This window comes from Mandrillus leucophaeus, unplaced genomic scaffold (genome assembly GCF_000951045.1).
Source record: "Mandrillus leucophaeus isolate KB7577 unplaced genomic scaffold, Mleu.le_1.0 Scaffold4, whole genome shotgun sequence".
NCBI lineage: Eukaryota > Metazoa > Chordata > Mammalia > Primates > Cercopithecidae > Mandrillus > Mandrillus leucophaeus.
Window position 1 is genome coordinate 12851157 of NW_012104253.1, and position 10385 is coordinate 12861541.

The 10385-nt window shown below is 45.2% G+C and overlaps 1 long non-coding RNA gene across 1 annotated transcript in view; it reads right to left on the reverse strand.

Moving 5' to 3' along the window:
* The window catches only part of LOC105547957, a 31430-nt gene that overhangs the window by 8929 nt on the left and 12116 nt on the right, over positions 1-10385 (reverse strand). The gene's annotated exons all lie outside the window — the stretch shown is intronic.

Sequence of the window (10385 nt, forward strand, 5' to 3'; positions counted from 1 at the left end):
ACCTCAGGTGATCCGCCCGCCTTGGCCTCCCAAAGTGCTGGGATTACAGGCATGAGCCACCACGCCCAGCTAATTTTTGTATTTTTAGTAGAGGCAGGGGGTTCACCATGTTGGTCAGAGTGGTCTCAAACTCCCAACCTCAGGTGATCCGCCCGCCTTGGCCTCCCAAAGTGCTGGGATTACAGGCATGAGCCTGTCTCTTATACACATCTAGATATATATATATATATATATATATACACACACATTTAAAATAATTTGCAGAACTAAAAGCTCTTTTTGAATGGGCTCAGGGTGCCCAGCATAATGTACGAAACAAAAGCAAACCCACATCAAAGTACACCATTATTAATTTCAGAGCATCAGAAATAAAGAGAAGATCTGATAAGCTTCTTGGAAGAAAACAAGGCACAGAGAATAATCAGAGGAGAGTAGAGCAGGAAAACAGGGTCCTGGGTAGAGAGAACTGAGTCTAGCCAATTGATAGAATTCTTGATGTTTTGTTGAAAACAGAAGCACTTTATAATTCTCTGGGTAAGTTTTAGAAAGATTCTGTAGTAATGGAAAATTGTGCAAATTTAAAAAATGGAACCTGTTAATTTCAGGAAGAACAAAAGGTAGAAAAGGCAATATAATCTTGGTACAACATTTGACTCAGCTGCAATGAATAAGACTTACATAGTCATATAAGGTAAGCATTGATTACTTACTTTACCAATAATTATGATATCACCATACTGAAAGCCCAGAAGCAAGGGAAATAAAGGGAAATACCAGAGTGCTAAATCTTTTTTTTTCCCATAAGTTGGTAATGTATAAAATAATAAAATGACAATCATAAGCCTAATGCTTAGAAATTCAGAAAAATATCAGACTAAATTTTAAAGTCTACTTTAAAACTGAGTTTTTGCTTTATAGTTTCATAAATAAATTCATTTTGATGGTTTTCTCAGAACAGATGAACTGGCTGAGTAAAGTGGTTCATGCCTGTAATCCTATCACTTTGGGAGGCCAAGGCGAATGGATCACTTGAGGTCAGGAGTTTCAGAGCAGCCAAAAAATTAGCTGGGCACAGTGGTGCACACTTGTAATCCCAGCTACTCAGTAGGCTAAGGCAGGAGAATCACTTGAACCTGGAAGGCGAAGGTTGCAGTGAGCTGAAATCGAACAACTGCACTCCAGCCCGGGCGACAGAGTGAGACTCCATCTCAAAACAAAAAACAAAAAACAGATGAATTGTTTTTCCTTGAGGAATACTGATGATCCCACTGCTTGAGTAATGGAAAGCAGCTTGCAGCTAATAAGTTATTTTTTGTCTTTTTTCCTGTTCTATCCATTGTCCTGGGTTTGAAATTTCAGCTGGGCAGCTTTGATCCCACCACCTGTAGCCACTGAGGTTCATAGGCTGTTTGAGATATTGTGTTCAATTGTGCTGGGTTTGTTTTGCTGCTTAATGAGTGATGAAGAGCAATGTATTTGCTACTGAGATATTTTGCAGAAAAAGGAAGAGATGTCTTCAGCTCAAATGCTATCAAACTTGTATGTCTTTTAACTTTTTATTATAAAAAATTTCAAACATATGCAAAAGCAAAAGACTTGTTTAATGAACCTTATGTACCCACCACCCAGCTTCAACAATTATCAGTTCCTGACAATTCTTGTTTCACCTACCCCACCTCTATTATACACACATACAAACACACACACACACACACACACACACAGACACACACACACACGGAAGCAAAGTCAATTTCCATTATTTTGAAGCACATCCAAGACATCACATCGCATTATTTATCACATTATTTATTAAGTTTCTTGGGTCATAGTCTATCTCACAGAAAGAACTCCCCCATGAGAAACTTTTAGGACATAGCTTTTATGTTAATTACTTAATTTCTGCACTAGCCATCCTTGCCTTCCTTCTAATTTTCTGCACTAGCTATCCTTACCTTCCTTCTAATTTACTAACCTGCCAAGGATTCTCCTGCCTCAAAGTATTTGCATCAGCTGTTTCTTTCTGCCTGGATTGCTCTTTCCCAGATACTTACATGTCTCATTCTTTTTCACCCAGGTGAAATAAACAGCCTTGTTGCTCACACAAAGCCTGTTTGGTGGTCTCTTCACATGGATGTGCGTGACATTTGGTGCCGAAGACCTGACAGGAGGACTCCTCTGGGAGACCGGTCCCCTGTCCTCGCCCTCACTCCATGAGGAGATCCACTTGCGACCTTGGGTCCTCAGACCAACCAGCCCGAGGAACATCTCATGAATTTCAAATCAGGTAAGCGGTCTTTTCCAGCCTCTCTTGCTACCCTTCAATCTCCCTCTCTTGCTACCCTTTAGTCTCCCTGTCCTTCCAATTCCAGTTCTTTTTCCTCTCTAGTAGAGACAACGGAGACACATTTTATCCACGGACCCAAAACTCTGGCGCTGGTCACAGACTCGGGAAGACAGTCTTCCCTTGGTGTTTAATCACTGTGGGGACACCTGCCTGATTTTTCACTCACACTCCATTGGTGACTGATCATCGGGGGGCACCTGCCTTGGTCATTCACCCACATTCCCTTGGTGGCAAGTCAATTGCGGGGACGCCTGCTTTGGCTGCTCACCCACATTGCAGCCCAGGGCTGCTCACCCACCCCTTTTTCTGTGTCTCTACCTTTCTCTTTAAACTTACCTCCTTCGCTATGGGCAACCTTCCGCCCTCCATTCCCCCTTCTTCTCCCTTAGCCTGTGTTCTCAAGAACTTAAAACCTCTTCAACTCACACCTGACCTAAAACTTAAAAGTCTTATTTTCTTCTGCAATACTGCTTGACCCTAATACAAACTCGACAGTAGTTCCAAGTGGCCAGAGAATGGCACGTTCGATTTGTCTGTCCTACAGGATCTAGATAATTTTTGTCGAAAAATGGGCAAATGGTCTAAGGTGCCTGACGTCCACACATTCTTTTACACATTGGTCCCTCCCTAGTCTCTGCTCCCAATGTGACTCGTTCCGAATCTTTCTTCTTTCTCTCCTGTCTCTTCCTTCAGTCTCCACCCCAAGCTCTGAGTCCTTTGTGTCCTCCTTTTCTACGGATTCATCTGACCTCTCCCCTCTTCCCCAGGCTGCTCCTCGCTAGGCTGACCCAGGTCCCAATTCTTCCTCAGCCTCCACTCCCCCACCCTATAATCCTTTTATCACCCCCTCCTAACATCCCATCTGGCTTACAGTTTCTTTCCTTGACTAGCCCTCCCCCACCTGCCCAACAATTTCCTCTTAAAGAGGTGGCTGGAGCTGAAGGCATAGCCAAGGTTAATGCTCCTTTTTCTTTATCCGACCTCTCCCAAATCAGTTAGCGTTTAGACTCTTTTTCATCAAATATAAAAACTCAACCCTGTTCATGGCCTGTTTGGCAACAACCCTTAGATGCTTTACCACCCTAGACCCAGAAGGGCCAGAAGGCCGTCTTATTCTCAACATGCATTTTATTACCCAACCCACTCCCGACATTAGAAAAAGCTCCAAAAAATTAGATTCTGGCCCTCAATCCCCACAACATGACTTAATTAACCTTGCCTTCAAGGTGTACAATAACAGAGTAGAGGCAGCCAAGTAGCAACATATTTCTGAGTTGCAATTCCTTGCCTCCACTGTGAGACAAACCCCAGCCACATCTCCAGCACTCAAGACCTTCCAAATGCCTGAACCGCAGTGGTCAGGCATTCCTCCAGGACCGCCTACCCCAGGATCTTGCTTCAAGTGCCAGAAATCTGGCCACTGGGCCAAGGAATACCCGCAGCCCAGGATTCCTCCTAAGCCATGTCCCATCTGTGCAGGACTCCAGTGGAAATAGGACTGTCCAACCTGGCAGATACTCCCAGAGCCCCTGGAACTCTGGCCCAAGGCTCTCTGACTGACTCTTTCCCAGATCTTCTCAGCTTAGCAGCTGAAGACCGACACTGCTCGATTGCCTCAGAAGCCCCCTGGACCATCACAGATGCTGAGCTTTGGGTAACTCTTACAGTGGAGGGTAAGTCCATCCCCTGTTTAACTGATATGGGGGCTACCCACTCCACATTACCTTCTCTTTAAGGGCCTGTTTCCCTTGCCTCCATAACTGTTGTGGGTATTGACAGCCAAGCTTCAAAACCCTTTAAAACTCCCCCACTCTGGTGCCAACTTGGACAACATTCTTTTATGCACTCTTTTTTAGTTATCCCCACATGCCCAGTTCCCTTATTAGGCTGAGACATTTTAACCTAGTTATCTGCTTCCCTGATTATTCCTGGACTACAGCCACATCTCATTGCCAACCTTCTTCCCAACCCAAAGCCTCCTTTGCGTCTTCCTCTCGTATCCCCCCACCTTAACCCACAATGGGACACCTCCACTCCCTCCCTGGCAACTGATCAAACACCCATTACTATCCCATTAAAACCTAATCACCCTTACCCGGCTCAACGCCAGTATCCCATCCCACAACAGGCTTTAAGGGGATTGAAGTCTGTTATCACTCGCCTGCTACAGCACGGGCTTCTAAAACCTATAAACTCTTCTTAAAATTCTCCCATTTTACCTGTTCAAAAACCAGACAAGTCTTACAGGTTAATTCAGGATCTGGGCCTTATCAACCAAATTGTTTTGCCTATCCACCCTGTGGTGCCCAACCCCGTACACTCTTTTGTCCTCAGTACCTTCCTCCACAACTCACTATTCCATTCTTGATCTTAAAGATGCTTTTTTCACTATTCCCCTACACCCCTTGTCCCAGCCTCTCTTTGCTTTTACCTGAACTGACCCTGACACCCATCAGTCTCAGCAGCTTACCTGGACTGTACTGCCACAAGGCTTCAGGGACAGCCCTCATTACTTCAGCCAAGCTCTTTCTCATGATTTACTTTCCACTCCTTCGCTTCTCACCTTATTCAATATAGTGATGACGTTCAACTTTGTAGCCCCTCCTTTGAATCTTCTCAACAAAACACCCTCCTGCTCCTTCAACATTTATTCTCCAAGGGGTATTAGGTATCTCCCTCCAAAGCTCAAATTTCTTCTCCATCCGTTACCTACCTCGGCATAATTCTTCATAAAAACACACATGCTGTCCCTGCCTATCATGTCCAACTGATCTCTCAAACCCCAACCCCTTCTATAAAACAACAACTCCTTTCCTTCCTGGGCATGGTTGGATATTTTTGCCTTTGGAAACCTGGTTGTGCCATCCCAACAAAACCATTATATAAACTCACAGAAGCAAACCTAGCTGACCCCATAAACCCTATGTCCTTTCCCCACTTCCCTTTCCATTCCTTAAAAAACAGCCCTAAAAGCTGCTCCCACACTAGTTCTCCCTAACTCATCCCACCCCTTTTTTCATTACACACAGCCGAACTGCAGGGCTGTGTGGTCGGAATTCTTACACAAGAGCCAGGACTGTGCCTTGTAGCCTTTCTGTCCAAACAACTTGACCTTACTGTTTTAGGCTAGCCCCCACATTATTCCTGATACCACACCTGATCCCCATGACTGTATCTCTCTAATCCACCTAGCATTCACTCCATTTCCCCGTATTTCCTTCTTTCCTGTTCCTCACCCTGATCACACTTGGTTTATTGATGGCAGGCCTAATTGCCATTCACCAGCAAAGGCAGGCTATGCTATAGTAGTATCTTCCACATCTATCTTTGAGGCTACCGCTCTGCCCCTCTCCACTACCTCTCAGCAAGCCGAACTCATTGCCTTAACTCAAGCCCTCACTCTTGCAAAAGGACTACCTGTCAATATAAACTGACTCTAAATATGCCTTCCATATCCTGCACCACAATGCTGTTATATGGGCAGAAAGAGGTTTCCTCACTACGCAAGGGTCCTCCATCATTAATGCCTCTTTAATAAAAACTCTTCTCAAGGCTGCTTTACTTCCAAAGGAAGCTGGAGTCGTTCACTACAGGGGCCATCAAAAGGCATCAGATCCCATTGCTCTGGGCAACGCTTATGCTGATAAGGCAGCTAAAGCAGCAGCTAGCGTTCCAACTTCTGTCCCTCACGGCCAGTTTTTCTCCTTCTCATCAGTCACTCCCACCTACTCACAGACTGAAACTTCCACCTATCAATCTCTTCCCACATAACGCAAATGGTTCTTAGACCAAGGAAAATATCTCCTTCCAACCTCACTGGCCCATTCTATTCTATTGTCGTTTCATAACCTCTTCCATGTAGGTTAAAAGCTGCTAGCCCGTCTCTTAGAACCTCTCATTTCCTTTCCAACGTGGAAATCTATCCTCAAGGAAATCACTTCTCAGTGTTCCATCTGCTGTACTACTACTCCTCAGGGATTATTCAGGCCCCCTGCCTTCCCTACACATCAAGCTCGGGGATTTGCCCCTGCCCAGGACTGGCAAATTGACTTTACTCACATGTCCCGAGTCAGGAAACTAAAATACCTCTTGGTCTGGGTAGACACTTTCACTTGATGAGTAGAGGCCTTTCCCACAGGGTCTGAGAAGGCCACGTGGTCATTTCTTCCCTTCTGTCAGACATAATTCCTCAGTTTGGCCTTCCCACCTCTATACAGTCCAATAATGGACCAGCCTTTACTAGTCAAATCGCCCAAGCAGTTTCTCAGGCTCTTGGTATTCAGTGGAAACTTCATACCCCTTACTGTCCTCAGTCATCAGGAAACGTAGAACGGACTAATGGTCTTTTAAAGACACACCTCACCAAGCTCAGCCTCCAACTTTAAAAGGACTGGACAGTATTTTTACCTCTTGCCCTTCTCAGAATTAGAGCCTGTCCTCAAGATGTTACAGGGTACAGTCGATTTGAACTTTTAAATGGATGCAGTTTCTTGCTCGGCCCCAATCTTGTCCCAGACACCAGCCCTCTAGGTGACAATCTTCTAGTCCTCCAGCAGGCTAGACAGGAAATTCACCAGGCTGCTAATCTTCTCTTGCCTACTCGAGATTCCCAGCCATATGAAGACACTCTAGCTGGATGATCAGTTCTTGTTAAAAACCTGATCCCTCACACGCTACAACCTCAATGGACCAAACCGTACTTAGTCATCTATAGTACCCCAACTGCCATCCACCTGCAGGATCCTCCCACTGGGTTCACCGTTCCAGAATAAAGCTGTATTTGTCGGACAGCCAGCCTAATCCCTCCTCCTCCTCTTGGAAGTCGCAAACACTCTCCCCTACTTCCGTTAAACTCACTTGCATTTCTGAAGAACAGTAATAACCCTCATGAGCCTAATACATCTCTTCATTCTATTAGGTCTGTTCGCCCTTACCCTACTTTTTGCAACAGGGCTTTACACAGTCACCCTCACTATTTGGACTGTGCCCCAAAAACTTGTCATCCCTACTATCTTCTGTCTAGTCATACTCCTATTCACCATTCTCAATTACTCATAAATGCCCTGCTTTTGTTTACACTGCCGGTTTACAGTTTCTCTAAGCCATCACAGCTGATATCTCCTGGTGCTATCCCCAAACCGCCACTCTTAACTCCCTCTTAGAGTGGATAGATGATCTTTGCTGGCAGGGCATCCTCCAATACTTCCACCCTAATGAAGTTCTATTCTTTACTTTTACACTCATTCTCATTCTCATCCTTATGCCACCCTTTACCTCTCCCCAGCTATCTCCACCACACTATCAATCTTACTCACTCTCTCCTAGCCGTTTCTAATTCCTCCTTAGCGAACAATTGCTGGCTTTGCATTTCCCTTTCTTCCTGCGCCTACACAGTTGTCCCCACCTTACATACAGACTGGTCAACATCTCCTGTCTCCGTACACCTCCGAACTTCCTTTAACAGCCCTCACCTTTTCCCTCCTGAAGAATTTCTTTACTTTCTAGACAGGTCCAGCAAGACCTCCCCAGACATTTCACATCAGCAAGCTGCTGCCATCCTCCACACTTACTTAAAAAACCTTTCTCCTTCTATCAACTCTACTTCCCCCATATTTGGACCCCTCACAACACAAACTACTATTCCTGTGGCCGCTTCTTTATGTATCTCTCGGCAAAGACCCACTGGAATTCCCCTGGGTAACCTTTCACCTTCTCGATGTTCCTTCACTCTTTATCTCCAAAGTCCAACTACACGCATCACTGAAACAATTGGAGCCTTCCAGCTCCATATTACAGATAAGCCCTCTATCAATACAGGCAAACTTAAAAACATTAGCAGTAATTCCTGCTTAGGAAGACACTTACCCTGTATTTCACTCCATCCTTGGCTACCTTCCCCTTGCTCATGAGACTGTCCTCCCAGGCCTTCTTCTTGTTTACTTATACCCAGCCCCAGAAATAACACTGAAAGGTTGCTCGTAGACACTCAATGTTTTCTCATACACCATGAAAATTGAACCTCCCCCTCTACACAGTTACTGCGTCAGTCCCCATTACAACCTCTGATGGCTGCCGCCCTAGCTGGAGCCCTAGGAGTCTGGGTAAAACACACCCCTTTCAGCACTCCTTCTCATCTTTTTACTTTGCATTTCCAGTTTTGCCTTGCACAAGGCTTTTTCTTCCTCTGTGGATCCTCTACCTACATGTGTCTACCTGCTAATTGGACAGGCACATGCACACTAGTTTTCCTTACTCCCAAAATTCAATTTGCAAATGGAACCGAAGAGCTTCCTGTTCCCCTTATGATAAGATTGATAGTATGGTGGAGATAGCTGGGGAGAGGTAGAGGGTGGCATAAGCTTCCTGTTCCCCTTATGACACTGATACGACAAAAAAAGGGTTATTCCACTAATTCCCTTGCTTGTCGGTTTAGGACTTTCTACCTCCACTATTGCTCTCAGTACTGGAATAGCAGGCATTTCAACCTCTGTCACAACCTTCCATAGCCTCTCTAATGACTTCTCTGCTAGCATCACAGACATATCACAAACTTTATCAGTCCTCCAGGCCCAAGTTGACTCTATAGCTGCAGCTGTCCTCCAAACCGCCAAGGCCTTGACTTACTGCTGAAAAAGGAGGGCTCTGTATATTTTTAAATGAAGAGTGTTGTTTTTACCTAAATCAATCTGGCCTGGTGTATGACAACATAAAAAAACTCAGTAATAGAGCCCAAAAACTTGCCAACCAATTATACTGAACCCCCTTGGGCACTCTCTAATTGGATGTCCTGGGTCCTCCCTATTCTTAGTCCTTTAATACCTGTTTTTCTCCTTCTCTTATTTGGACCTTGTGTCTTCCGTTTAGTTTCTCAATGCATACAAAACCACATCCAGGCCATCACCAATCATTCTATATGATAAATGCTCCTTCTAACAACCCCACAATATCACCCCTTACCACAAAATTTTCCTTCAGCTTAATCTCTCCCACTCTAGGTTCCCACGCCGCCCCTAATCCCACTTGAAGCAGCCCTGAAAAGCATCGCCCATTATCTCTCCATACCACCCCACAAAATTTTCACTGCCCCAACACTTCAACACTATTTTATTTTTCTTATTAATATAAGAAGACAGGAATGTCTGGCCTCTGAGCCCAAGCCTGCGCATATATACATCCAGATGGCCTGAAGCAACTGAAGAATCACAAAAGAAGTGAAAATGGCTGGTTCTCGCCTTAACTGATGACATTACCTTTTGAAATTCCTTCTCCTGGCTCAGAAGCTCCCACACCCAGCACCTTGTGACCTCCACCCCTGCCCACCAGAGAACAACCCCCTTTTACTGTAATTTTCCAATACCTACCTAAATCCTATAAAACTGCCCCACCCTTAGCTCCCTTTGCTGACTCTCTTTTCGGACTCAGCCCACCTACACCCAGGTGAAATAAACAGCTTTATTGCTCACACAAAGCCTGTTTGGTGGTCTCTTCACATGGACGCGTGTGACAAGTGCCTGCCACCACACCTGGCTAATTTTTGTATTTTTAGTAGAGATGGGGTTTCACCATGTTGGCCAGTCTCGTCTTGAAGGCCTGACCTCAGGTGATCCGCCTGCCTTGGCCTCCCAAGGTGCTGGGGATTACAGGCGTAAGCCACTGCCCCCAGCCCTGCTTTTTTTTTTTTTCTTTTTAAACATCCAGGAGTCACACTGGATATCTGAATGTGCTTAAAATAAAATTTACATCTCATTCTTTAAGTGTTTATTAAATGCTTTCCCTGTTCATGTGAACATCATAGCCCAGTGGTTAGATGTGCAGACTCTGAAGCCTGACTGCCTGGGTCTGTCACTTATTAGCTGTATGACCTTGGATGGGTTACTTAACATTTCTGGGCACTGGTTTCTCATTAGTAAAATGAAGAATGGGCGCCTGTAGTCCCAGCTACTTCGGAGGCTGAGGCAGGAGAATCGCTTGAACCCAGGAGGCAGAGGTTGCAGTGAGCCGAGATCTCGCCACTGCATTCCAGCCTGGGTCACAGAGC